The 24,070-nt window shown below is 52.7% G+C and overlaps 1 long non-coding RNA gene across 1 annotated transcript; it reads left to right on the forward strand.

Annotated features, from left to right (window-relative positions):
* Positions 1 to 71: 71 nt before the first annotated feature.
* Positions 72 to 1,701, forward strand: LOC135326511 (uncharacterized). The gene is made up of 3 exons (XR_010386885.1): positions 72 to 134; positions 714 to 785; positions 1,646 to 1,701. It is a non-coding gene; the product is annotated as an uncharacterized LOC135326511 (long non-coding RNA).
* The last annotated feature ends 22,369 nt before the right edge of the window (positions 1,702 to 24,070 follow it).

Consider the following 24,070-nt stretch of genomic DNA (forward strand, 5'->3'; position numbering starts at 1 on the left):
CAAGCTGTCTGGCTTTCTTTCCAAAGAGAATCATCAGGAGAGCCTGGAGAAGGAGACCTTTCTGGCAGGAGGCAGTCACAGCCTGCCAGCCTCTGATGAAGAGAGAGAGGCAACTCAAGCAACAGGCATGCCAGGTACTTGCTGTCCATTGTCATCCGCTGTAGGAAATCAAAAGCCCTGTGTGTCTGCAGGCTCTTCCCTTGGGGCCTGCTACTGCACAGCATGTCAGCGGCCAAATGTTAAAGTCTTAGGGCATTGGAAGTGTTCTAAAGCAAGCCAGGAGCGGCTTTCTGAAGATGTTTTTTGCCTCTGGTGTGTGGAGATGATTGCAATTAGTGTGCCAGACATGTGCATATAAACCTTTGTGGGTCCTATGAGATAGCCTCACTTCCCACACCATGCAGCTCTCCGGGATTTCGGAGCTTTGCCGTTTGGGGAAGGAGGCAGTTTTAACCACATTGAGCGCAAGTTAGGAAACACGACTCTTAATCGACTAGACCTCCTGCCCCACCTGCATCTCAGAACTTGCAGGGAGTCCCCAGAGGCCCTAGGCACAAAAGGAGTACCAAGTGGGATCCCTGCTGTGAAAGGAGGTCCTAAATGATGCCCTGATTCACAGGCCGGGCAGGGGTTTGGAGGGAACCTCATGCCTCCTTCTGCATGCTGTGTGCCTGAGCAGTGCTGAGGCTTTACCTCTCTCTGATTCTTGACAGCGCTTCCAAGTGTGTCACAGCCCGGAGAAGCCCTGCACGACAGGAAATACGCCTTTTTTCCAAAGCACCGAGGTACTGAGCAGTCTTGCAGGGATGCCTAAGTGAGAGAGGAGTCCTGAAGACTGGGAGCATACGAGTGGTGTTTGGAAGACCAGAGGGCGAAGGAAGGGGAGGTGGTGCCTGTGCTGGAGAAAAGGCAAAGGGAGAGAGCCAGGTTCAGGTGTCGTCTTTGCCGCAGGCTGCCGCAGAGGTGCCCACCCTGGCTGCTGGGCTGAGCAGCGCAGCCAGCACCCACCATTTCGGTTGGAGCCGGGACGTGGTGTAGCCCGGAATAGCAGTGTCACTGGCTATGGAAGCAGGAGCCCAAGAGAGCCGGACTCTTTTCCCTTGGGGCAAGTGTGCTGACCTGGGAGGGAAGAGTCAGGGTGGCACTCCCTGGACCCGGGATGGCTTTTGTCCACGTCGCTCAGAGGAGTTACTGGTAAACCAGATGAGCACCCCTGTGTGCTCTCCTTCTGGCCTGATGAGTTTTGTTCAGTGGGCTGACTTGTCTCAAAGTGTCAAGAGGATGCCTCCGTGAAACAGCCCTTTTGAGCCTCAGAAGGGCGAGGGAGCACCAAAGGGATTGTGGGATGTGAAGGATTGCCAGAAAGGGAGAGCAAACCCCTCCAATTGGGAAACCTGGATTATGGCCATCCCAGAAGGTAAACAAGGCTGAGAGGCTAAAGAGAGACTCCAAAGCGTGCTGATTTGCAATGACCTGGGGACTTTGCTGCTACTGAAACCAAGCAAGTGTTGCCGTCCCCGAGATTTCCCTCCTTCAGAGATGCTAAGAAAGGGAAAAAGAAAATTTCCTGGGAATGTCAAACAGACTGTGAGATTATCAGCAGTGCAGAACACAGTAACATATGGCCTTGTGTAATTTCCTCCAGGTTTGGCTAGTGGGAGAAGTGCAGCTGCCGCAGAGCCAAAAGACATACAAAAGCATTGCACGGTACGCACTGCAACGGTCTTGGGTATCCTCTTGGCTGGAGCAGCGTTGTGTTGCCTAGTTATTTGGCTGATGAGGAGGAGGAAACGGTGAGTTCACTGTTTTTTTTCCCAAAATTCTGTATTAGACAGCTGCTATTAGTAAGGAAGAGTTTACAGATGTAGTCTTCTGGAGGGCAAAGTTAGCTGCTGACAGTACTCTGTTGAGATTTCTGGTGTAAGAATTTCTATTTGAGCCCTTAGTTCATAGCAATGAGTATTCTTTTCTGAAAGCCATTCTTACTGTTGCCAGTATTACCTAATACTGACACTGTTGCTAAAAGAGAAGACCCAGCCATAGACGAAGGCAAAGCCAAGTCAGGAAGAGAAACAAAGAAGGGTGAGATTGCCATAGCAAGTAAGAACTGCAGTAGCTACAGTCCACTCTGAGGGAATTTGGGAAGAGAAATCACCTTGTTATCTAATGCCATTAATTCCAAATGTGCTCCTCAGCCTAGCTGTCGGAGCAACTCAGGTGATGGTGATGACTTCTTCCCAGCTCTAGGCATGGCTCTGGGAAAGGACGCTGTAACATCTGAACCTGGACACTCCCAACGAGTGTGTTTTCAGGGCAGGCAGTGATTTTGTACTTTGGATACATATTGCGAAGAGCGTGTTAAGGGCATTCATGGCAGAAGAAGTTGTGATCTTGTTTCCTCGAGGATCCCCTGAGTAGTCGCTGTCAGTCAAATACTATAAGTTGAGTGTTGGTCTTTGTCAGGCACACTGCGAAGTGAGACTCTGCAGCTCTCCTAGATTCTGGCAGACTGTGCACGTACTTCAGTGTCTGCTGTTTCTCAAACGTAGATCCCCTTCCCAGCATGTGCAGAGAAGGCAGGTCAATGTGGTATGGGCCAAGAAGGACTTGAGAGGCCCCTGGGCTTGGGTGGCTGGTGCAGAGAAGCAAAACCAAAGCTGTGCGGGTGCAAGTGTGCCCTGTTTGCTACTTGTAGCTTTCAGTACCACGCTGCTGCTACTCAGAGGCAGGGTGCCAGGCCCCACGGGGGCTGCACGCCGCTCCCCCGGCACCCCCGCGTCAGCTGCGGCCCGGCCCAGCCAGGCGGCCGACGGGGCCCAGAGCTGCGGCCCTCGGAGCCCGTCCACGCCGCGGGGCTGCTGCAGCCCTGGCAGGTCCAGGCTCTCCTCTGCCCTGGGACCCACAGCCCGCCTGTCCTGAACAGCCACCTCTCCCCGCAGGAACCTCCGCGCAGCCCAGAGATCCAGACCAGATGCCGGCGGCCGCCTCTCGCGCCAGGACAACCGGCCCACCCGCCCCGGTGCTCCGGAGAGCCGGACGCAACACCAGCGGCCGCCACGCGCACCTGGAAGACCGGCCCGCCCACCCTGGCGCCCCAGAGACCCGGAGCCCTCACGCGCGGGCAGCCGCCCGCCCCGCCCGCCCCCCCCACGGCCCTCGCGGCCCCCCAGCGCTGCCCCAGCACCTGGGCACCAGCAGACCGTGGCTGCAGCCCAGATGCAGCCGCTGCCACCCGCTGTGCCTGGTGCTGCCCGGCGCCCTCCCAAACCGCCTCCCCGGCCCCCCAGCCCCCTGCCTGCATTTCCCTCCTGCCCCCCTGGAAGCAGCTGGCTCTGGTCAAGACCCCGGTAGGGACTTTGGTCCAGTTGCTGAGGCAGCCAAGGATTATATAACAATAAATATTTAGAAACTACCCTGCTGCAGCAGAAGGGACACCAGTTTTCTTTTCTTCTTTTGGCAAAGTTAAATTCAAACCCAAATACTGCTACCTGTGTTACTTTTGTTTGCTTTGAGCCTCTGTTTCCTCCATCCCCAAGCTGTAAGGAGTAGAGCTGTGCACTGCTGGGGTTTAAAGAATGATGAGACTGCCCAAGCTTCTGAAGAAGCAGGGAGGTTTCCAGAGGCAGGGCTTTCCCTCCCCCAAGGGCTAAGGGGAGCTGGCAGGGATTTGAGAACCAGCAAGGCAGGGAATGAGTACAGAAAAGCTGGGGGGAGAAAACGCAGCATGAGAGACGTGACTGCAGGAGGAGAGGAAGTACTAAATCGTTGTTTTCACCCCCTTGCCAAAGAGCTCCACAGCAGAGAAGGCAGCTGCAGAAACCAGTCGCTCACACACTGCAGCGTCTCCAGCACACCCAGCTCAGCCTTTTAAGCAGAGCGGTGCCCTTGCCCTGCTGGGACTCCCCAGCCTGTCCTAGGGCTCCCAGGATGGGACTGCAGGGGAACTGCCCCTGCGCCACTGCCCCAAACCTGCCGGGCCACCCCGTAAGACTTTGGAGACCGCTCAGGACCCAAGCCACGCAAGCAGGACACCTCAACATGGTCCCAGGCTGCAGGAACAAGGCCGGCCAAACCAGCCTGAAACCACTGCTTGCTTCCAAAGGACCTGTTTGCGCTGGGCCGCTCCTACAGCAGCAACTAGCACCGCAGAACAGCAGAGGGGGGCGGTGGGTGCTGCGAACCCGGTGATAATTTCTAAGGGGCAGCTGGCACAAGTGAGCAAGTTTTGGCAGCTCTGTGCCCATGCAGAGGATGGGTTCTTGACATGCTTTCCTCCTCCTGCTCGCCTCTTCCTCTTGGGATGCACTTACACCCCTTGGCCCTACACAGAGACCAAAGGAGGAAGAGCAGCAGCGTCACATGATGCAAGAGACTCGCTGGGCCCAGGGAGGCCCCTGCCTAAACCACCATGTTCACACAAGCCAAGCATCGCCAGAGCAAGCCCGACACAAAGCCTCTGCTATTGCAGCTCTCAGTCCGCTCGGCGCCTGTGCAGCACGTGAGACCAGCCAAGGTGCGTTAATGACCTTTACAAAGCCTTTCAAAGCCAAGTTGCAGGAGTTGTTCTCACATTCTTCCTAGGAAGACAGCAATGTGAGGCTAACCCAGCAGGTGAGCCTCCCTCCAGCACCATACTTCCCACGGACAAGCAGTAGGGATACATAACACAGGACTGTTGAACTGAAATGGTTTTAGGCGGAGTTTGAGAGGCTGTCCTGAGAAAGCCCAGAGGCCAAGTTGGAGGGCAAGTGTGACGGGACTGGGGCATTCGTGACTCTTCTGCTCACCTACAGAAGGGGATGTCTTTGTTGCAGAAGGGTAGTGTCAAGATAACCATCAACGGCCTAATTCTCTGGTATGCAGATAGTCAACGTTCTGGAAGTAGGCAGATGTCTGGGGAGAGGAAGTCCTCTCTCTGGACAGCTGCCAAGGTGACTGTGCCACTCTAGGCGAGCACTGAGACTGCTACTGAAGCAATTCTGCGCTTTCCTGCAAGGCAGCACATGTCTTTGCCCACACACTCCCCTTTCTCGGGGGCACACACCCAGAGAAGCCCACGCTGGCCTCCTTTGGTCAGCAAGAGCTACAGGGGCCTGGCCAGCATCCTAAACCCCCGTGCTGTTGAACGTGCAGCCAAAACAGAAGGCAGTGAGCAACGCAGCTTTTATCTGCAAACAACTGCTCCGCGGCAAAGCAGAAGAAATGCCTCCCGGCAAGGGGGAAATAGGAACACAGACCAAACTGCCTTCTGAGGAAAAACAAGTCCCTAACAATGGGAGATGGTTCCAGCTTGAAAACTCTGGGGCGAGGAAAATTAAACCGGTCACCTGCCCCCTCGTCTCAAAGGAGTCTGCAAGGGAGAACACCCAAGAACACTGGCTTGGGGTCAGAGGAGCGCTCACTGGGGACAGGGAAATGACAGGAAAGGAAATGGCATTTCCCAGGAAGAGGAAGGAAACGGAGTCATGCCACGAAGTCCCACAGACCAGCCCACTGCACAGGAGCCTCCTTCCCAGCCACCTCCAGAGGCAGAGGCGTTCTTTGCCTCCTCAAGTCTAACAGAGCCCACAGCAAAGTACCTCAGAGCTGAAGAGCAGCCTTGGCCTCTGCAAAGAAGGAGGCAACAAGCTCCAAGAAGAAACAAACACTGTGCCAGCGCCTGCACATCCACGCTTTCTTCCAAAGCCACCTCCTTGCCATTGGAAGCTTCAGTCCTGCAGTAAGAGAAGTATTTGCACCTCGGGCATATTAAACTCGTCTCCAGGAGGACAATTCACGTCAGAGCCTGGGAACCGACAGAATCCCCCTGCGTGCTAGTTATGGCCAGGCTTGCACAACTGAGCCCTTCACGCTCCCGTGACGTCATTGTGGAAGTCAGGGGACACACAAGCCAAAACATGAGGAAAGACAGAAATACCATTTGCATAAAGCTGCCTCCCTGCCTGTGCACGTTCTTCTGGGCCACTGACTCTTTCCTCGCAGACCTTTCCTGCCTCCCCTGCACCCAAGCTTTTGCGACTCGGGAATCACTCAACATCACCTTGACAGGGTCAGTGCTTCTGCTAGAAAACCCGGGGGGCGGCTGGGCAGACTCAGCTCTGCTGCTCCACCACAGCCCACAAATCCCAAACCTGCCAGAGGACAGGAAAAAATGGAGGAAGCTCCCTGCCCTTCCTTTCTCCTTCCTGCCCTTCCCAAAGGTGATGTTGCCCTCATCACCAGGGCCGCCAACACTCACCCCTCTCTCGGAGAGACACGTCCAGGCCAATACCTTCTTGCCAGGACTACAAGCCATCACTTAACTAAACCACAGGTGTCCCAGCTCTTCAAAGCACACAGTGCTATGGAAAATTATGCTCGCCAGCCACCATAACAGGGTCCGACCCTAGGTTCCCACTGAGAAGTTCAGAGCCAAATCAAAGCAAATTCAATACAATTTAATGATGCACGTGCAGGAATTACAGCTCAAGCTGACTGCCTCCCAAGAGGCACCCCAAACAAAGAAATCCCTGGGCAATTATACCCTCACAAGCTAAGCTCCCCACACCCCATGCAAAGCTTCAGACCAATCACCATATCTGGCTCTGGGGGCTTCGTGTTCTTCGGTGGCTCCCACTGCTGTCTCTAGGCAGCCTGGTTTGCCTTATCTTTACTGTGGCCGCTTCTGCTGATGGACTTAGCTTCCTCGTAAGCTTCCTTATCTTTCCACCTTGCACCGGCCCTGGGGCCCTTCCTTACTGGACTAGCTGACAGTTCCTCACGTTATCTGAATGCAGCCTAAGGCTTCAGCAAATTTAGCTACTCATGCTAAGCAAGGTTTATAAAAGTTGTGCTAAGCTGTTACCTCTAGACAGTTCCAGCTCAATATTCTTTAACAGTCCTCCCTTTGTTTCTGGTAAGTATCCCTGCTAATACCTTAAAAAAGAGTTCTCAAAGGCTGTCAAGGCATGCTATCACTTTCCATAATCTAATGTACAATAGGATCGTAAGTAATAGGCATAACATGGTTAAACTTAACACAACTACTCCTGGGTACAACACGTGAGTATGAATCCCTGTTGCAGTTGGTGATCATCCCAGAGGAGTTTCCCAACCATGATGTGCTCCGTCCTGCTTCACCCTTTCCAAGACGTCCTGTATCTCCTCTGTATCATGATGAGTGGTGATTAGAGCTTTTTGTCCATTGTTTTGGATGCATTCGAGCAGCTGACGCAGCTCATCACGTTGCAGTAGTTTCTCCACCAATGTGAGACTCATTCCGATGGGGGTAAGCAGTCACGCTTGACTCAGTGTGTAATTAGATTGTAACAATGGATAAGACGTACCAGGAGCTGAAGAACTAAGTTACCAACACAACTATTTCAGTGATTACGTGTCTTTACAGCAATGTTCTCTACGAATATAAGACTACAAAGGGTTCTCATACATACGCAGCCTTTCCCAATATATACAAGTACAGTCTAACTTTAACAGCAAACTTGGAACATAGTATGACAGTATATGGCCTGTCCCATTTGGGTTTTAACTTGGATTTTCATAAAAATACTTTAACTAAAACTTCATCCCCAGGCTGTGTAACAGGCACTTGTATTTCAGGTGGTGGGGACTGATACCACTGAGCATATTTTTTAAGATTTTCAAACCTTTTTTGCATACTTAGATCACACTGGCTTAGTCGTTCATTTCCGTCTAACAGGCTGCTCTTAGCTGGAATAGAAGTCCCTCGTATAGCTAAAGGTCTCCCACAGAGAATTTCAGCTGGTGGTAGTCCTGCGGGTTGTTCTGGAGCATTTCGTACGTCCCACAGAGCAAAGTTTAGGGCTTCTGGCCATTTTAGGCCACTGTGTGTGCATATCTTTGTGATTCTTTCATCTAATGTCCTGTTCTTTTTGCAGCCACGTATATTCCTGCACTGGCCCAGACTTTCTGTACTTGCCTAGCTACCGCCTCTGCTCCCCCATGAGCTTTCTCGTGAAACCACCTAGCTGTAGGAACTGCATTTTGGGGAGAGGCAGAATTGGTTTTCCCCCTAATTGTCCATATTTGTTAAAGAATAGCGAACTGAAACTGTCTAGAGGTAGCCGCTTAGCACAACTTATATAAAACTTGCTTAGCATGAGTAGCTAAATTTGCTGAAGCCTTAGGCCGCACTTAGATAAAATAATGAACTTTTACTTAGTCCAGTAAGAAAAGGGCCTCAGAGCTGGTTCAAGCTAGGAAGATAAGGAAGTTACAAGCAGTCTGCATTCCTGCATCTCACACTCCGAAAGGGAGGGCGTCAAGGCTTTGAAGTAAGACCAGTGCAGGGCATTAGGACCTTGAGGGACAAAGCCTTAGCTCCCTGCTGGGGCAGTGTTAATTGTTATGGTTTAGAATCACCTCCTCCTCAGGACCTTGAGACACAACAGTAAGACCCCACAAAAACAGAGGTACAACCGTCAGCAGAGACTGCAAAAAACAAAAATAAGGAGAAAAACAGCTTACCTCAGAATGATGATGAGACCCAATGAGGAGCAGGAGACCCCAGACCAAAAAATTACTATTGGTCTAACTACCATGTGAGGGGTGGGAAATGTAAGTTGAAAAAACTATAATTGCCCAGGATTTGTTTATGTTAGGGTCCCTCTTCGGAGGCACCCAGCTCGAGCTGTAATTACTGCACGCGCGTCATTAATATTTAATTTGTTTTGATTTGGCTCTGAAATTTTTCTGCGGGAACCTAGGGTCGAGCCCTGTTATGGTGGCCGACAAGCCTAATGTCCATAACAATATTCCATCATCATCTTGTTCTACTTCCCTTTGTTCCCATTGTTTCTTCTCTTCCACGGAGCAGGCCTTCTCATACATGGTTCTGGGGTCTATGACATTTGGCCACTCACTTTGGTTCATCATTGGAAGTGCCACCACACGGCCTCTCAGAGGTTCATGGGCTGCAGCCTTTGCAGCGGCGTCAGCTAAAGCATTTCCTTTACTAATTTCTGTAGTGTCTTTAGGATGGGCTGGGCAGTGTATTACAGCAATTTCTTTGGGCCTTTGGACTGCTTCCAGCCAATTATGTATTTCTTCTGCACTAGCTGTTTTCTTTCCTGATCATGTAAAAAAAAAAAAAAATCCTCGTTTTTTCCATAACATCCCAGTTGCCTCACATATCCCAAAGGCATATCGAGAGGCACTGTAGATGTCAACTTGCTTCCTTTTCCTAGGTGCCCTGCACGTGTCAAGGCTACTAGTTCTGCGCCTTGCACACTCATTCATGTGGGAAGCAGTTCGGCCTCCATTACTCGTTTTTGGCTGACTACAGCACACCCAGTTTGACGTTGTCCATGTGGGTAGCAGGATGAGCTGTTTACAAATAGAACCAGATCCGGTTTTTGCAAAGGAACATCAGTTAAATGGGTTCTCGGCTTACTGGAAGTGTGCATTACCTGCTCACATTGGTGATGTTTTTCTCCATCATCAGGCAGAGGTATTAGAGTTGCTGGATTCAGGGTATTGCATCTTTTTAGGACTACATTATCTGCCATGAGGAGGATCAGTTCGTATCTGTGTGCCCGTTGTGGCCATAATGCCTGGGTCGCATATCGTTTAATAGTATCTCCACTTTGTGCGGCACATAAACTGTGACAGGGTGCCCCAGAATGAGAGGGCGGCTTCTCTCTCCCTATTGCCGCTGTTGCTGCCACCGATTTGGTGCAGGATGGCGCCCCTGCTGCAACCAAATCTAGCTGAGCAGAATATGCTACCGGTCTCTGGTGGGGGTCCTACTTTTTGCCTCATTACTCTGCTGGCAATCCCCTTACGTTCATGTACCTATAAATTGAAGGGCTTTGTATATTCTGGGAGCCCGAGAGCAGGCGCGGATGCCAAAGCTCCTTTCATAGTTCTAAAAGCTTGCTCTCTTTCGAGGCCCCACGCAATGGGTTCTGCTGCTTCATTTCTAGTGGCCTCTGTCAGGGGTTTTGCTAATTCTCCCAACCCAGGAACCCATGGTCTGCAACATCCCACAGCTCCAAGGAATCCTCCTAACTGTTTCTGTGTTACTGCACGGGGGAGTTTTATGATAGCATTTACTCTCTCTGGGTCTCTGGGAGTCGTTGCCCTTCTCTTAGAATGAACCCCAAGTACTCTACCTCTTTTTGACACAGCTGGAGTTTAGACGGAGATGCCCGGTGACCCTTTTTCTGTTAAAGTAGGACACAGATATGCAGAGTCCATTATACAGGTATCCTCATCCTTACTCGCTATCAGTAAACCATCTACATATTGCCTGAGAGTTGACCCACCCGGTAATTCTACATCTTTTAAATCATTCCTTAACACTTGTGAGGAAAGGGTGGGAGAGCCAGTGAACCCTTGTGGGAGGTGTGTCCACGTCCGCTGTTGCCCTTTCCATGTAAAGGCGAACAAGGGTTGACTACTTTCCTCAAGCGGGATCCTAAAGAAAGCAGCAGTTAGGTCAATTACAGGGAAACATTTTGCCCAACGTGGCATTTGTAAAAGCACTGTGGAAGGATCAGGCACTACTGGGGGAGGGGTCACCACACGTTGATCGATTGCTCGCAAATCTTGGACAAACTGGTATTCTGGATCGCCATCAGAATCCCGCCCGTGCTTTTTAACTGGCACAATCGGAGTGTTGTATGGGGATTCACAGACCCTAAGGAGACCCAGTTTTACATCGTGATCCGTTTGCTTTCAGATACTCTTCTTGGCTTCTTTGGGGGTAGGGTATCGTTTAACCGTGGCAGGCAATCCCCCCTTTGCTTTTATCGAGACTCAGCTAGCTGATTTCAACAGTCCACCATCCATTCCTCAAGAGCTCCATAACTTCCCAGGAACTGATTCTAAACCTATGGGAATTTGCAGATTAGTTGTCTCTGGCTCTGGTGTCTCAGCCACAACACATGAGCCCATTAGTACTAATTTTATCCCTCCCGGCTGTATATTTTATCCCTCCTGGCTGTAAGCAGATCTGAGTATCCAAGGCTTGCGGGAGATCTCTCCCTAAAAGGCAAGAGGGTGAATCTGTGGAAATCATGAAATGTCCCCACACTCCTTTACCTCCAACAGTGAGCAATAAGGGCTTAGTTAACGCTCATTTGCCTTTTCCCATCTCTCCTTGTACTATTATTTCATCTGACGATTTGCATCCTTTAGGCTCAAAACTCAAAAGGGAAAGAGTAGCTCCGGTATCCACTAGACAGGGCACTTCTAGACCTTCTAGACTTGCCACTATCTGCCCCCTGACATCCAAATCTATATCCCAGGAATTTACCCCAATTTCCACAGGATTCACTGTTCACTCCTGATGATCAAAGGCTCCCTGCGGCGGCCATCCTTCTGCCGGGTTACCCTCCTTAGTCACCAACGGCCAATCCTCCTGACATACTTGGATCAACCCTTTTTTCCTTTGATTCTTACTACCATCAGTCTTACTTCAGTTTTGCAAAATTTCAGCCAAGGGCCACCCCTTCTCTAGGCCAGAATTATTTCCCACATTGAGTTCCTGAAAAGTGCATCCTATGGTGATCAGATATGCCTTTTTTTTCTTTTTCTTTCCTCTCCCCCCCACAATACCTGCCTGCAGCTGCTGTGATCACACACTCTCTCTCTCTCTCTCTGGGAACCGCACTCACACCACCCGAGGCTTTGACTGCTAGGACTGCAGTCCCGTCGCAGTGGGCAGCTTTAGCAGCCGACGGGTGCCCCCTTCGCTTCCCAGGTTATACGCACTCACACACTCACAGGACTGTTCACACTCACACCAGTCACAGCGACTCCAGATTTCTGTCTCTACAGTCTGGCGGTGCGCCTTACGCTGACCCGGCTGCGCACTCCCCGTTCCGGCCGGATCGAGACGGGACTCGAATCCACTCAAGGAAGCGGCAGTTAGGTCAATTACAGGGAAACATTTGGCCAATGTGGTTCATCACGTTATCTGCGTTATCGGCCTAAGATTTCAGCAAATTCAGCTACTCATGCTAAGCAAGGTTTATGTAAGTTGTGTTAAGTGGTTTACTCTAGACACCTTTGGTTCAATATTCTTTAACTACAGCACAAAGAGGAGTGTTTCGCCTGCACCAGCGTTTGCCAAAGAGCAGAAATTCCTTAACATTGGTGACCAGGAAGCGTTTGCATTCCTTCTTCAGGTTACTGATAGGAAAAGAGCAAGCTTGACTTTACTGCCTGCCATTACTCCTTTAAAGCATTACAATCCCGGGTGTTCATATGGTTTGGGAATGGGCATCAACATAAAGAGGGGAGGCTGGCAAGACACACAAGCCATGCTCACAAAGTCCAGCCTCCGGGGCCAGGATACATGTGAGGGCGTCAGCACCTCCTCCTTGCTGAGAGAGAGAGCACCCAAAGCCACCAGAAGTGTTGTCCAAAACGCGGATTCGTTGCCCGGTGTGCAATAAGCCAATAATTACACACTCAGCAGAGACATTGGCTTATTTAGCTCAGAGCTGCGCAAGCCTGGGTGCTCGGTGGTTTCCCACAAATCAAGCACCCGCCTCCAGCTTTTCAAGTAGCATCAAGACAAACACATTGCCAGGTTTGCAACTTTCCCTTTTGCACTGGTTGGTCAGGGATTTCTTCATTGCCCGGGTCCCGCCCCTGTCTCTCAAGGTCCTGAGGAGGAGATGGTCATTCCAGCAATTGACACTGCCCCAGCAGGGACAGCAGGTGTTATCTCCCAAGGTCCTGACGAGGAGGAGATAGTCCAGACCTCCTAATGAACACTGCTCCCGCAGTGAGAGGAGGCTTTGTCTCCCAGGCTCCTGGCGCCCAAGCAGGCCTTATTTCAAAGCCTTGACATCCTCCCTTTCGGAGTGTGAAGCGCAGGAATGCAACCTGCTTGTAACTCCCTCATTTTTCCAGCCTCCACCAGCTCCGGGGCCCTTTCTCACTGGACTAGGAGTGCGGCCTAGGGCTCCAGCAAATTCAGCTAGTCATGCTAAGCAAGTTTTATACAAGTTGTGCGAAGCGGCTACCTCTAGACAGCTTCAGTTCAATAACTGACAGTCCAGGTCCCAAGGTCTTCAGTTAGGGATACGTGGACCGCCAGTTCTTTTGCCAAATTGGCAATACGTACCTAGAAATAAAACATTTTGATTTAATGTTTCTTTTAGGGCTTTAGCAGTTCTAGGATGCCCTTGATTAAAGAATGCTTCTTTTCAGAAAATAGAAGTTATCCTAAACTACCTAGTTTGAACATTCTTTCTGAGCTTCCCAGGGCTGTCTTGTAAGAGTTTCCCACAAATCAAGCACACACACACACACCCCCGGCCTTTTCAAGTAGCATTTTTGCAAACACATTGCAAGGTTTGCAACTTTCCCTTTTACACTGATTGGAGAGTAATGTACAGACAATTATACTACTGCTTACACACCAATTTACTACTACACATGCTCGGGGAGGGGTCTTCACCCGGGCGTGGGGCTTTTTGACCTGTGGGAGTGATTTTTTGTGTTTTATGGAGGACAGTTCAGTTAGGGATAGATGCACCTCCAATTCTTTTGCCAAACTGGCAACACGTACGGAGAAATACAACGTTCTGATGTAGTGTTTCTTTAGGGCTTTAGCAGGCAGAGTCCCAGCGGGGCGGGGGAGGAGAGCTGGGGCACAGGCTTGGCCCTGGAGCCCCCCCGCCTGTCAGCAGCTGCCCCCGGGCCAGCTCCAGAAGCGCAGAGCTGGCGCCGGCGCTGGGGCAGAGCGGCGGCAGCGGGGCGCGAAGGAGAGCAGCGAGCGAGGCCGGAGCAGGCGCTGGCGCGGAGCTGCCGAGCAGCGAGGCGAGCGCAGGGGCGCGAGCGTGTGGGCAGAGAGCCGGGCTGCCCCCGAGGGGCTCCTCGAGGGCGGCAGCAGCACCCCCGGCCGCCAGCATGCCCGGGCTGCCCGCACAGGGCGGCGCCGGCGCCGGCGCCGGCGCGCGGAGGGAGCGCGGGCCGCGGCGGGGGTGCGCGGCCCCCTGCGCCTCCCGCGCGGAGGGCGCCCCTGAGCTCACAGAGGGGCCCCGCGCTGCGCCGCGCCGCGCCCTGAGCTCACAGAGGGGCCCCGCGCTGCGCTGCGCTGCGTCGTGCTGCGCGGTGTTGCGCTGCGCTGCGCTGCGGTGCAGTGCGGGGCTCTGCGCTGCGTCGTGCTGCGGGGCGGTGCAGGGCGGGGTGCTGCAGGGCGGGGTTTTGCGCGGGGCTGTGCCGCGCCGCGCCCCGCAGACGCCGCTCCGCGCGCGCGTTGCTCGAGGGCGCCGGCGGGGGGCGGCTGCTGGCGCCGGGCAGCATGGTGCGAGCGCGGGGGGCGTCCGGCGCCGGGCGGCGCCTGCTGCTGCTGCTCGGGCTCCTGGCGGCGCTGCGTGCCCGGGACAGCCGGGCTGCTCCGCGGGCAGCGCCGGGCCCAGGTAGGGCGGGCGGCGCCGGAGGCGGAGGCGGAGGCGGAGGCGGCGCGGCAGGCTGGGGGCGGCGGGGCCGGCTGGCGAGCGGCCGGGGCGGCGGGAGGCGGCGTCGGGGGCCGGGAGCGGCTGGGCGAGGCTCGTGGGGCCGCGGGGAGGGGGGTGCGCTGGGGGGCGGCGGGGGCCGGGGGCGAGAGCTGTGCCTGGAGCGGCGCCTGGCGCTGGCTGACGGGAGCTGTTGTCCCCGCGGGCGGTTGCAGCGGTGCCCGGCGGCGATGGCGATCCAGCTGCGTGGCCGGACGCCGGCGCCGAGCCTCGCGGACAGGCTGGAGGTGAGTCCTCGGGGGACCTCAGCTTCCCTGGCAAGAGCAGAAGCGTGCCTTTCCTGGCGCCGCTTTGGCCTGGCGCTGGCCGGGGAGCTCTCGTGCCCCCGCAGTGCGAATGCTGCTTCGTGTCCTCCGGTGCTGAGGGTTGCCCCTTTGCAGAGCGCTGGCTTCCTTGGTGGAGGTTAGAGAGCTCCGCGGAAGAAGGGGCCGAGGGGCCGCGTGTTTGTTTGTCTTGGGGGTGCTTGGGGGCTGTCTGTGGCAATACATGATGAGAACTGCTCCCATCGGTGGTTGCTTACAGATGTGGCTGAAGTTGAGGATTATCCAGCTTCTCAGCTGCATCCCGTTGCCGAGCCTCCAGGTCTTCCCAGGGGTACGTAGTCAGTTTTTACTTCCCTGAAAGAACAAGAACTTTCCTTGTGCTATTTTGCTCCCGTGAAATTGTGCTTCATACTTCCTCTGGGGTCCAAGGGCCTTACAGCCGCAGGGGAGTCCCAGGGGTAAGTTGTGAGCATTTCTTTCCTTTGAGAGCTGCCAGGCAAAAGGTCCTCTCTGCCCCTCCACAGCTTTGGGACTGTTGACCTACATATATGTCCCATGTGATGACGTGACCCCCTTCCATTCATTACAACTGCTTTGTGAAGAAGTTGGTAGCAGCTTCTAAGGAAAACTTGCCACCTCTGTGTTGGGTTTCTGCTCTGCCTGTAGGCTTTGGTGATCCAGCATTTTGGCTGTTTCCTCTTCCTGACCCTCAGGAGGATCCCCAGGGTAAGTACTGAATCTGTATTTGCTTTGTAGAAGAAGCTTTTACGTTTCCAGCTTTTCCTGGTGGTGAGTGTAACTGAATAAGTCGTTGGCTGATGCTCAGAGGCACAGAAGAGCAGAGTGGGACTCGGGAGGCCTTGAGAGATGTGTCCCGGGGTGCTTTGCCTTGCAGGGTCTTTGTGCTGCTTCCAAAGCCTGCTGCAAAGCCAGCGGGCTTGCTGGGGTTGAGTTTACAGCTTGTGTGAACTCCGGGGTGTGCTTTCCCGCAGCAGCTCTGTGCCTGCTTAGATTTATGGCCGTACGGTGCCACTGCAGACACCCGCTAAGCGTTTGCAAGGTGCACATGAGCAGAAGTATGGTGTAATTATATGTTCCCCGTCATTCACCACCCTTCAAATCCGATGAGATTGATGAGAAAATGATGAGAACTGCTCCCATCTGTGTTTGGTTACAGATGTGGCTGTAGTTGAGGTTTCTCCAGTTTCTCAGCTGCATCCCGTTCTTGAGCCTGCAGGTCTTCCCAGGGGTATGTAATCAGTTTTTATGTCCCTGGAAGAATAAGAACTTCCTATGTACTATTTTGTTCCTGTGAACTTGTACTTCCTACTTCCTCTGCAGGTGGTTCAAGCGCTTCTGTGGAAGTATGTTGCAGCACATAATGAAAACTTGTCTTGTCTGTGTTTGCTTACAGGCCTTCCTGCAGGCAGGGGCCTTCCAGCTTCTCAGCTGGATCCCACTTCTGAGCCTCAGCAGCATGCCAGGAGTAAGTGGTGGAGATGTATTCCCTTCCTGGGAGGAGCCTGTGGTTTCAGAGTTGCGTTTGTGGGCCGTGTAGCTTCAGTCCTTGGCCGAGGCTCATGCCTGCAAAAGAGCAGAGCGGGCTTTGGGAGGGCTTCAGAGATCTGCGGTGGGTGCTTTGCCTGGCTGCTCCAGCCTTGTGCTTTTCCAGTGCCTGCAGCAAAGCCAGCAGGCTTGTTGGGGTTGAGCTTAGAGCTCAGGTGAACTCCAGGGCATCCTTTCCCAGCATGCTTGGATTTGTAGCCACGTGGTGCCTGTGCAGGCACCCGATAAGTGTTTGCCAAAGACTCAGGAGCGGAAGGGCAAGACGAGTGCCTTGCTGTAATGAGACATTCCATGCTCATTCGCTACCATTCAAATCTGAAGCAGCATATGGAAATAGGTAACGAGAGCTCTGCTCGTCCCTTTGGTTGCAGATGTGGCCGCAGGAGATGGCTATGCAGCCTCTCGTCTGGATGGCCAGGCAGAGTCTGTGGGGAATCGTACAGGTGAGTCGTGACTCTTTGCCTACTCTTTTGGGTTATTTGAAAGAAGCAGCATTTACTTGTGCAGATGTTATTCATGTGCAATTTAACTTAATACTTTCTGTTTAGGTCCTCGGCAGAGGAAGTACAAGGCCCAGAGAGGAAAGTCCTCTGACAAATATGCTAAACTCCTTCAGGACATCTTGAAGAAGTTGCAGAGAGCAGCTGGTGGGTAGATTTCACTCTGTGTTAAGGAAGATCATTGTAAACGTGAGGTTTTAGAAACAGCTATGGATAAGCTGTGGCTTACGCAGGAGAAAGGGATGGATCAGAGCCTCGCCGCAGTGACGCACCACGTCACACCTTGCAGGCACTGGCAAGCCGCAGAGCTTGTTGAGGGTCTCTTCTACAAGCGTGTTCTTCGCCGCGTTTGTTAATGTTAAGGTGCTAGAGTGTGGGAAGTGTCCTAAAGCAAGGCGGGAGCGGCTTTCTGAAGATGACCTTTGTCTCTGGTGTGTGGAGATGCTTGCAATTAGTCTCTGGGGAATCCCAGAGGTGAGGCGTGACTCTTGGTTTACTGTGAGAGGCGCCGTGTGCCTAGCCAAAGGTCAGGCAGGCCCCTCGGCCGCTGTGCGAATCTAGACCTACCCAGGGCATGGCAACATCCCTTTCGGTGCACTGGAGTTCCTTTACAAACACGTGTATTGCCCCAGGTATTCTACCCTTTTCTCCTCCGTGTGTAATTACAGATGTCCCTCAAGTCACTGAAGCTTCTGCAGCTTCTCAGGGGCTGGAGCCTCTGCTCGAGCCTCAGGGAGATCTCAGGGGTAAGTAGTCTGTCTTCCTTTCCTTTTGATTCTTCTATTAGTATTTTCTCTTTTTTCCTCTTTTATTGCCCTCCTGGGGAATCCAAGGTGCCCAGCACACATGCCCTCCCTGAAGCCCAGGGGCACAGGTAGGGGCAGCGCTGGTTCAGGCTTTCACTGGCCAGTGGGCTCTTGCCCCTGAGAAGTGTCAATGAGCTTTCTTGTCCACCGGTGCCAAGAGACCAGAATCAGCCATAGTAACACCACGGCATGTAAAATTGCCTGGGAGTCCCAAACACGCAGTGAGATTATCAGTCCTGCAGAAGCCAGGGATGTATGGGATTGTCTCCTTTCCTCCAGGCCTTGCTGGTGACAAAAATGCCGAGGCTGCAGCTCATAAAGGCCAACAAAAGCAGCGTTTGGTCCTGAGCGCTGCAGTCTTGGGTTCCGCACTGTTTGCTGTCATGCTGATGTGTATCGTCACTTTCCGGCTGAGGAAGAGAAAACGGTGAGTTATTCTTTAGTCCATGGCTGCTCTTAGCGTGTGTAGTGATAGTGTGGTGGAGTGCCTGGTGAGCTGTTGAGAGTGCTCTGTTGAGACGTCTGCTGTTAGCTTTCTTAAGCAGACTCTTCCTTCCTGGCAGCGAGTGCTCTTTCCTGAAAGCCATTCTCGTTGTTGCAGAGAAGCGGTACCAGCTAACCCTGCCGCTGCCTCCGGCAGACAGGAGCCCAGTATGGAGGAAGGCAGAGCAAAACCAGGGAGCGAAAGAAAAAAGGAAGAGCTTACCACAGAAAATGAAAATGCCAGCAGCAGCTCCACTCGGCTTCCTATTCTAAGCAGAATAAAAAACCTGCGCCTATTCCAAAGAGAATAAAAACCCTCTTGGGCTAAAATGGTGCGAGTCCTTGGCTGTTTTGGTCCTTTGTGTCTGGGTGTAATGCACAGCGCTTACGGCAGGGTTGGATGAGGGAGAGGAGCTGTCAGAGAGTTGCCCTGCATCAAGGGATGCCCTCGGTCCCCTCATCACTGTAGTTTCCCAGCTCGGGCTGTCCTTAAGGTCTCATTCATCGGAATGGGGGAGCGCAGATGAGCCTGGGAGCACAAGTGAAGTCACTGGGAGTGCTCCAGTGAATCCCGGTGGATTTGGTGACCGAGAGGGGAAGGAGGTGCTGCGAAGGATGGCCGTGCAGCTCTGAGCAATGAGTTAGAGGAGTGCTAAAGTGAGACGAGAGGCTGCTGGGGCTTAGCGCTATGGTCTTCTGTGCGCAGAAGCTGAACATCTCCAAGTAGAAGTGAGAGGGGGCTGGCAGGGAAAGAGTAAAAAGCACTGTGATAGGAAGAACAGTACTGGCCTTAGAAATGGCACAAAAGGTAACCAAAAGACCCACAGAAATGGCATTGCTCTGCTCCCAAACACTCAAGCCATGAATACTAGAGGTAAGGCAGAAAAGGGAATACAGTCCTATTTGGAGGAGCGCCCAGGATCCTCTGTGCTCTCTTTCAAGGGGGTCCAAGTGGACTCTTACCTTTCCAGAGGAACGTAGGCAAAGAGTTGCTGCCTCTGAAAACATTGGTCACCCCTATTGCCAGCTTGCAGGAGAGGGAAAGGAGTAAAGGCCCTCGTAGGATCCAACAGGAAGGCGGTGGCAGGAAGGTGCAGCCCCAGCACCTGCAGTGTCCCTGGGGAAGCTCACAGAGCCCCGAGAAACCTGGTGAGGGAAGGGCGTAGGACAGGAAAGGCAAGCGGTGAGATCTGAGGATGTTTCTCAGGTGGCCCAGCAACCCTTTGCCTCTGGGATCGGAAGAACCAGCTCCTCCTCCACCTTCCCTGCATGTTCATCAAGTGCTGCAGGATTTGCTCGGCACGCTGCGCTACGGGACAGGCATTCAAGCGGCAGCCTCCTCTCACAAGGCTCAGCCAGCTAAGCACTAGGAACACACGACGACTCCCGAGAGCAGCGCTTCTCACAGGAAGATGTTCAGGCACTGGGTCTCAAAGCACAACCCGCCCAAACCAAGGGAATCCTTCCCGCGCTGGGTGTGAGCTGGCAGGCAGAGGTGGTTGCGGTGGCTCCTCAGCACAGCGAGAGGCAAGGGGAGGAAGGAGCTCAGGGTTACGCCACTGCAGGAGGCCTCCAGAAGCACAGAAGCCAAAGCCTAATTCTGCCACAGGCTCCTGGAGAGGCGGGGGAAACTCCCACCTCCTCAGCGGCTGGTCAAGAAACGCCCCCGATGCCACCACTTCTAAAGCAGAGGCTTTAACACAGGCACTCCTGCCACGAGGCCACCGAGAGAGTGTGGCCAGAGGAAGGGCCACTTGCAACGCCTCGCACATCCCAATGCCCGTGCTTTTCAGACTTCAGCGCTGCACTACTGCCCCACCATAAACCGAGGAGCAAAAGCAAGCCTCAAGCTAAAATGGGCAGAGCTGTGCAGGACGTGGGCTCCTCCAGCACACCCAGCTCAGCCTTTTAAGGAGAGCCGCCCTGGCTCCCTGGATGGGTGCTGCAGGGCAACGGCCCCTGCACCGCTACCCGCAACCTCCCAGGCCAGCCCCGCAATGCACACTGCCATTAAGCCGAGAACCGATTTAACTGATGTTCCTTTGCAAAACCCGCATCTAGTTCTGTTTGTAGACAGCTCATCCTGCTACCTGCATGGACAACGACGAACTGAGTATGCTGTAGTCAGCCAGGAATGAGTAACACAGGCCGAACTGCTTCCCACAAGAAAGAGTGTGCAAGGAGCAGAACTATTAGAACCAACTCTCTATCTGCCTTTTGAAAAGAACGAGGATTTTTTTAATGTCATCAGGAAAGAAAACAGCTAGTGGAGAAGAAATATGTAACTGGCTGGAAGCAGTCCAAAGGCCCAAAGAAATTGCTGTAATAAACTGCCCAGCCCATCCTAAAGACACTACAGAAATTAGGAAAGGAAATGCTTTAGCTGACGCCGCTGCAAAGGCTGCAGCCCATGAACCTCTGAGAGGATGTGTGGTGGCACTTCCAAGGATGAACCAAAGTGAATGGCCAAATGTCATAGACCCCAGAACCATGTATTGAAAGGCTTGCTCCGTGGAAGAGAAGAAACAATAGGAATAGTGGGAAGCAAAACAAAGTGATGATGGAATATGGACAATTGGAGGAAAACCAATTCTACCAAAAAAAAAAAAAAAAGAAGTAATTCCTATAGCAGGTGGTTTCACGAGAAAGCTCATGAGGGAGCAGAGGCGGTAACTAACCAGGTACAGACAGTAAGGGCCAGTGCGTGAATTTACGCGGCCGCACAAAGAAGAAGCAATAGCTGCCCAGCCTGCCAAAAGTTCTTGAGCAGCAAACCAAGCTCAGAGTTGGGGGATGACCGTGGGCCTGCTTCCCTTTTCAAAGGCTACCAATAGATTACGCGGATATGCCATCCACCGATGGGTGCAAACGCTTGTTAGTGATAGTAGATCAGTTATCAGGCTGGGTAGAAGCTTTCCCAACAAGAAAGGCCGACGCAGGAGGGGTAGTAAAGCCTTACTGAAAGAAATCAAACGCAGGTATGGGGTTCCAGAAGCCATTGATTCAGACAGGGGCATGTAAAATTGCCTGGGAATCCCAAACACGCAGTGAGATTATCAGTCCTGCAGAAGCCAGGGATGTATGGGATTGTCTCCTTTCCTCCAGGCCTTGCTGGTGACAAAGATGCTGAGGCTGCAGCATGTTTGTGAATGCGCCCTGAACACAGTGGCAAGAGCTTGGGGCTCAGTGTACCGTATGTGACTGTTATGCATACTGTGTGGTGGAGTTGGCATGATGAGCCTTGGTCCTCAGGAGGCCTTTTTCCCCAGCTGAACCGGCTACAGGTTTTTCCTGCCCTCTTTGAAGGAAAGGATTCAATGTCATCTTGCCAATTCTCAAAAAGGCACCAAGTGGCATGAGAATGAGAGGTTCCCATGCAATTGTCTCGTCTCCCCACCCGTACAGCAGGTGTTGCTGCCTGTATTGGTTATCTGGAAGATTTTGTGCGCTTTGATTTTTCTCTACAAAGGACACATTGGGCTAGTGAGCAGGTGCCCACCCCGAAATGCCAGGTTTTGTTTCTGAGCTTTTTACTGAAGCCTTTTGAAAAGGATTGCCTCCTGAAGATACCATGCGGAAGTGATGAGGATCAGTTCCTTCTGATCAAGCTGTCTGGCTTTCTTTCCAAAGAGAATCATCAGGAGAGCCTGGAGAAGGAGACCTTTCTGGCAGGAGGCAGTCACAGCCTGCCAGCCTCTGATGAAGAGAGAGAGGCAACTCAAGCAACAGGCATGCCAGGTACTTGCTGTCCATTGTCATCCGCTGTAGGAAATCAAAAGCCCTGTGTGTCTGCAGGCTCTTCCCTTGGGGCCTGCTACTGCACAGCATGTCAGCGGCCAAATGTTAAAGTCTTAGGGCATTGGAAGTGTTCTAAAGCAAGCCAGGAGCGGCTTTCTGAAGATGTTTTTTGCCTCTGGTGTGTGGAGATGATTGCAATTAGTGTGCCAGACATGTGCATATAAACCTTTGTGGGTCCTATGAGATAGCCTCACTTCCCACACCATGCAGCTCTCCGGGACTTTGGAGCTTTGCCGTTTGGGGAAGGAGGCAGTTTTAACCACATTGAGCGCAAGTTAGGAAACACGACTCTTAATCGACTAGACCTCCTGCCCTACCTGCATCTCAGAACTTGCAGGGAGTCCCCAGAGGCCCTAGGCACAAAAGGAGTACCAAGTGGGATCCCTGCTGTGAAAGGAGGTCCTAAATGATGCCCTGATTCACAGGCCGGGCAGGGGTTTGGAGGGAACCTCATGCCTCCTTCTGCATGCTGTGTGCCTGAGCAGTGCTGAGGCTTTACCTCTCTCTGATTCTTGACAGCGCTTCCAAGTGTGTCACAGCCCGGAGAAGCCCTGCACGACAAGAAATACGCCTTTTTTCCAAAGCACCGAGGTACTGAGCAGTCTTGCAGGGATGCCTAAGTGAGAGAGGAGTCCTGAAGACTGGGAGCATACGAGTGGTGTTTGGAAGACCAGAGGGCGAAGGAAGGGGAGGTGGTGCCTGTGCTGGAGAAAAGGCAAAGGGAGAGAGCCAGGTTCAGGTGTCGTCTTTGCCGCAGGCTGCCGCAGAGGTGCCCACCCTGGCTGCTGGGCTGAGCAGCGCAGCCAGCACCCACCATTTCGGTTGGAGCCGGGACGTGGTGTAGCCCGGAATAGCAGTGTCACTGGCTATGGAAGCAGGAGCCCAAGAGAGCCGGACTCTTTTCCCTTGGGGCAAGTGTGCTGACCTGGGAGGGAAGAGTCAGGGTGGCACTCCCTGGACCCGGGATGGCTTTTGTCCACGTCGCTCAGAGGAGTTACTGGTAAACCAGATGAGCACCCCTGTGTGCTCTCCTTCTGGCCTGATGAGTTTTGTTCAGTGGGCTGACTTGTCTCAAAGTGTCAAGAGGATGCCTCCGTGAAACAGCCCTTTTGAGCCTCAGAAGGGTGAGGGAGCACCAAAGGGATTGTGGGATGTGAAGGATTGCCAGAAAGGGAGAGCAAACCCCTCCAATTGGGAAGCCTGGATTATGGCCATCCCAGAAGGTAAACAAGGCTGAGAGGCTAAAGAGAGACTCCAAAGCGTGCTGATTTGCAATGACTTGGGGACTTTGCTGCTACTGAAACCAAGCAAGTGTTGCCGTCCCCGAGATTTCCCTCCTTCAGAGATGCTAAGAAAGGGAAAAAGAAAATTTCCTGGGAATGTCAAACAGACTGTGAGATTATCAGCAGTGCAGAACACAGTAACATATGGCCTTGTGTAATTTCCTCCAGGTTTGGCTGGTGGGAGAAGTGCAGCTGCCGCAGAGCCAAAAGACATACAAAAGCATTGCACGGTACTCACTGCAACGGTCTTGGGTATCCTCTTGGCTGGAGCAGCGTTGTGTTGCCTAGTTATTTGGCTGATGAGGAGGAGGAAACGGTGAGTTCACTGTTTTTTTCCCCAAAATTCTGTATTAGACAGCTGCTATTAGTAAGGAAGAGTTTACAGATGTAGTCTTCTGGAGGGCAAAGTTAGCTGCTGACAGTACTCTGCTGAGATTTCTGGTGTAAGAATTTCTATTTGAGCCCTTAGTTCATAGCAATGAGTATTCTTTTCTGAAAGCCATTCTTACTGTTGCCAGTATTACCTAATACTGACACTGTTGCTAAAAGAGAAGACCCAGCCATAGACGAAGGCAAAGCCAAGTCAGGAAGAGAAACAAAGAAGGGCGAGATTGCCATAGCAAGTAAGAACTGCAGTAGCTACAGTCCACTCTGAGGGAATTTGGGAAGAGAAATCACCTTGTTATCTAATGCCATTAATTCCAAATTAGTCTAGCTGTCGGAGCAACTCAGGTGATGGTGATGACTCCTTCCCAGCTCTAGGCATGGCTCTGGGAAAGGACGCTGTAACATCTGAACCTGGACACTCCCAACGAGTGTGTTTTCAGGGCAGGCAGTGATTTTGTACTTTGGATACATATTGCGAAGAGCGTGTTAAGG

The sequence above is a fragment of the Dromaius novaehollandiae genome, unplaced genomic scaffold, assembly GCF_036370855.1.
Source record: "Dromaius novaehollandiae isolate bDroNov1 unplaced genomic scaffold, bDroNov1.hap1 HAP1_SCAFFOLD_48, whole genome shotgun sequence".
Classification (NCBI taxonomy): domain Eukaryota; kingdom Metazoa; phylum Chordata; class Aves; order Casuariiformes; family Dromaiidae; genus Dromaius; species Dromaius novaehollandiae.